This window comes from Elaeis guineensis, chromosome 3 (genome assembly GCF_000442705.2).
Source record: "Elaeis guineensis isolate ETL-2024a chromosome 3, EG11, whole genome shotgun sequence".
Classification (NCBI taxonomy): Eukaryota; Viridiplantae; Streptophyta; class Magnoliopsida; order Arecales; family Arecaceae; genus Elaeis; species Elaeis guineensis.
Genome location: NC_025995.2, coordinates 61,589,808 through 61,594,932, shown reverse-complemented (window position 1 = coordinate 61,594,932; position 5,125 = coordinate 61,589,808). Strand labels below are relative to the sequence as shown.

At 35.9% G+C, this 5,125-nt stretch overlaps 1 long non-coding RNA gene across 1 annotated transcript; it reads right to left on the bottom strand.

Moving 5' to 3' along the window:
- Positions 1-1,324: 1,324 nt before the first annotated feature.
- On the bottom strand, positions 1,325-4,537 carry LOC140856073 (uncharacterized). Its single transcript, XR_012139473.1, has 3 exons — positions 4,238-4,537; positions 3,771-3,861; positions 1,325-1,863 (listed from the first exon to the last, which is right to left on the bottom strand). It is a non-coding gene; the product is annotated as an uncharacterized lncRNA (long non-coding RNA).
- Positions 4,538-5,125: the final 588 nt, after the last annotated feature.

Below are 5,125 nucleotides of genomic sequence, written 5' to 3'. Positions count from 1 at the left end.
AACTCATAAACAGCTCCTGACCATAGGATCATCATGAGGATGGTGATCGATCCGGAAGGTTGGTGTACGATCACTTTCTTAGGATAGATGTGTCTTGAGTCTACGATGTAGAGACACCAGAGCGAGAGTACATGTATTTGTTGAGAATGAGAGTACTGAATGTGACCACCTCGAACAGTCATAAGGAAGTCTACCTTCTCGTCGATGACTAGCTCGATGCTGCAGTTGTGTGTCTAGTTCTTTGATCTGAGGTGCATCGATAGTTTACCTTGAGTGTGTTATAGTTTGACTACACCATAACTCGATCTCCTAGCCATTCGAAACCCTGAGGTGTATGTTGGCTGTAGCATATTCATTGTAAGAACTAGGTCGCACCAAGATGGGATCTATCAACCTTGGTAGACGAGAGGAGTAGTCCTATGATAATCGAAAGATTGAGTCCTTAAGCCCATGGCCATGATAGAGTGAAATAATAAAAAAAGAATTTTTCATTGGGGTTTCACATCAGACTCGGATCGATCGATTGATTCATATGACTGATGTTGGGTTTGACAAGTTCACCTTAACCCTAATTCAGTCAGGACTCATGATAAAGGAACTCAATCACACAGGTAGCTGCACTGAGAGGTTCGTCTTCAGTTCTGATGGGTTGCCACTATATACTACTATGTGTCACTGGTGGATTTTGGGAACAATTAGAATGATATTGATGATCGATCATTCTAATTGACTGAATCAGAAGAGTTCTGGTCCATCGAAAGAAGTTTCGATGATGTCGATGATGAGATCATGACATGTCTTATTACCATACGAAATTGAACCTAACTGGATCACACAAACAAGGGTTAGGGTCTGGATGTCATCAATTGGGCTAACCCAATTGATTTGGATAAGATCCAATTAGGTTCAAGAAAATCGTGCTTGCACACGATTGAGCCTAACTTTCTCCTCGTGTAATCTTTTCTGTCTCTACTGAGTCAAATATGATTTGACTCACCCAGAGAACCTTGAGAAGGTTTCTCTCAGTCTAAATAAAGTTTGTCCAACTCAGAAAAGGCTTGTCTTAATTCATGAGATGAATTTAAGACAAGCACCTGCTAATTCCTGTCACCTGCCAATTTTATTTTAGGACATCTGTCAAATGTTGACATATGGGTCTTAAACTGAAGAGAGTTCATTGAAAAATTTTTGTGGAGTATCCACATACCAAAATCATATTAAATTGGGCACCATAATCAGATAATGATGTGAGCCCAATTGGATTAAAGTGGACGCCCCAAATGGATAAGAATGAAAGAGTCCTGATTAACATGGACTCTTTGGTGCCACCTTGCTTGTGCTTATCTAAAGTTGGTGCCAACATAGGAGAGAGGGTGGGGGTTCTTATCTGATGTGATCAGATGACATCACTCTATCAATCAAAATTTTTTAAAAATTTATTGGAATTTTTTGATTGGTCGAATGATGTGGCACTGCGCAGCATACAGGGTCTATAAAATCCCTGTTGGCGCCTAGGGTTTGTAAGTTTCTGCTCAATACCCAGCCAAAATAAGAATCCTCTCCCCTTCTCTACATCCTCCTTGGTCTCCTCTCTCCCCTCTTCATATCCAAAGAGTTGGACATCCATCTGGCAAAGATCCAAGGCGTGGTGACGTCTGGAATAGGTAGGCTGTAGGACATCTTCGACAGGCTGCTGCTCCAACTTCAGAAGAAGTTCTGAAGTACTTTCAAATCAGATAGAGATCTAATTTTTGGAGCATAGATTCATGAGGAGAAGACATTCCAGGTCCTGCCTGAGTGGATATCGGTAGAGGTCAGACGCTTGCGTGGCTACATCAGAACCTCAGGCTGTGCTGAGATCATCTACATGGTAATCAGATTACCCTTGAGGTATTACTTATTTTTTCATCCCTTTTAGATTTATTTTAGACTTAATATCAGATATGAAGATTAGATCTAGAGACTTACATCTGAAATAAATATAAAATATTTTTTTTTTAAATTATTCCATCCCAGATTTGATGAAATCTAGAAGATCCTACAAAGGAAAAAGGCAGTTTTTTCTTCAACTTGGTGCATCTAACCAACGAATGATTAAGACCAACTTTGGTTGGCCAACCTAACCACCATTAGAGAGATACTTCCAAGTCATCATATGATGAGTGATAATTTCATTAGTCAACAAGCACCAGGCCTTTGGGTCTGCAATGATTATTGAGTTAATGGATTCATTATCAAACACCTTAATAGGAGGCTATGACTCAGTTATCTCCATAACTTTATTATTTTAAGGACCTAATAATTTTAGAGGATTTAAAATTATTAGTGATTTAATGATAGAAAGGACATAGATCAATTTGCTCCCACTGACTTCACCAAGTTAGGTCCTCCCACTAACTTCTCAAGTCATTAACAAGGACTAGGATCAAATTTGGTCCATGGGCACCTAGATCAGTCTCACTGAATGAAATTAGATTCACTGATTTTCTATGTGACATGGGTTAGCACGAATCAGTGAGCAACCTAATCAAGACCTAATTAACTACATTGGCCAGGTAAGTTTGATCAGTGGGAGGGTCTGCCAAAGCTTGCCTTAGATACCATAAGAAATGACCAGATAAGCAGGCTCTCAATTAAAAACCACCGGTCAGGATAACTTTAGACACCAACTGGTTTATCAGTTTTGATTTGGTCTGCCTAAAGACTTGGGCTCAACCGCTGAGCCACGATTAGCATCCATTTGTTAGATATATGGACTTTGATCAACTACAACTATTGAAGTGATCTATAGAAATGACCTAATCTTAATTAACTTTTAATTAGGTTTGATCAATTTCTTAACTTAGTCCATATTTAATCTAACCCTAGGTCTAACCTAGTTAATGACCTGATCAAAGCTAACCCATTATCCTTTAACCCATATTTTATGAAATTATCTTAGGATCTTTAAATCACAAACCTAAATCCTAAACAATCACTTATTTTTTTTAATTAAGTTTATGGCTGAGGGTTGGGGTTCGGCATTTTGAAAATCATTTTCAACTTTTGAAAGATTTAATATAATTTAGTGTTGTTTCACTAAATAGGTTGACTCATTTAAAAAATGGGTCGGCTTATTTCACTAATAAACACTAACAATTAAAAATAGTTAGAAAAATAATTGAGCCAACTTTTTAGTCAAGCTGGATTACTAGTCGAGCTAGTCTGATAAGCAAACAGAACCTTCACAAGATCCTATTCTTGACTGATTTTAATCTATCTATATATATTATATAAAAATTTATAAAATGAAATAGATTTAATATAAAATATTCATGATAAGATTTACTTAAAATTTTTAATTGTCTAGATCGCAACGTACCAGGACAACCTTTGTACTGTAAGGGGTAAACCTTACAGCAGGACAACCTACAGTCTGTGCGATTATTATTTTATTTTTTAGATTTATTTTAATACAATCATGAACATGTTATAAAAGAACCTGGATGCTCTGATACCACTATTGGAAAGGGTGCAGGGTTTCATGCATAAATTTCAAAATATTTTTGAAATATAACGCAGTGAAACATATAAATTGAATAATTTACTCTACAAATACATGTAATCAAATTTTTAAATCCTACAATTAGAATCTATAATATTTTATATTGCATTTATAAATCAAAAAATAAAAGCTTTAGTATTGATCAAATCAATACCCTAGATCTGAAACAGTTTCAGATCTAAAATCTAGATCACATCTTAATAAGAGAAGAGATCATATCTCTTACCTTCATGCGGGTTGAGAACTCCATGATTAATTTTTTTTGTTGTCTTTGGAGCCACACACGCATCTAGCCTCTACAGGGGATCCACACGAGGCTGCAACAAAATCAGAAGTTCGTCGAATAAAAATCCACTCAAAGTGCTAGCTTCTTGCAGATCCCTCCGGATGGTTAATCTAAAAAATATTCTTTAGATCTTATGATATCTGATCTTTTTCATAAAAAAATCTCATGATTTATGGAGAAGAAGGGTTCTAAAATAAATCTTAAGAGAAGACCTTTTCTTCTACTTCTCTCATTAGAACATGATCAAATCATGTCCAAAATTAGATCACCATGCTCCAACTCATTGGAGCATGAATTCACCACACCATCCCTCTTTCTCTTTCAGATTTTTATCACATAAAAATATAAAATAAAGAGAGAATAATTTGAAATAAAAAACAATAAGAAAAAATAATCTTCTCTCTTACCTTTTGTTTCTACCAGACATCAACTTTTGATCTCTTGATAGAAGACTCTTCTCCAAGGAATTTGATGCCTCAAACCACCCATTCCATCCTCTTTCTCTCTTAGATTTTATCACATAAAAAATACAAAAAACAAAGAGAGAATAATATGAAAGAAAATCAATGAGAGAAGATAATCTTTTCTCTTACCTTTTTTCTTTACAAGATATCAACTTTTGATCTCTCGATAGAAGACTCTCCTCCAAGGATCTTGGTGCCTCAAACCACCCATGCCATTATCTTTCTCCTCTAATTTTTCTCTCAAAAAACTATAGATTTTAGACTCCTATATCTTCTCATATGGGGCGGCACCAATATAAGAGGTAGATAAGGTCAAGAGTCCTAGTTAAACAAGGAACTTATGGGGCATCCAACTCTTGGACGCCCCCTCCCTCAAAAATTTCATAGAGAGCATGAAAAGATGCTTAAAAGGGGTGACAAAATGATAGGATAGGCTTAGGGAAAGTTGGCGCAAGAGAGGAGGGAAGAGTCCTTGTGAAGAGGGACTCTTTCAAAAAAAGAATAAGTCTAAACCACTTTCCATAATTAACCAAATCACTTTCCACATTGAACCAAATCAAATCTGATTCAAATCTCTAGAATAAGTGGTGTGAGATAATATTCTTTGGATGTAGATATCATAGAAAAATATTTGAGAATTAATTAGTGGGCGTGGGCTTGAGATTTCTTAGGTGGCGCAAGAGATGATATGGAATCCTAGTCTAACTAGGATTCTTATGTAGATTAGGTCAAACACTTTGAACCTAATCCAAATTAATTATAACCTAATTAATGGTGATCTTTGTCCAACTAGGAGTCTAATTAAATCAGATTAAATCATATTTAATTTTA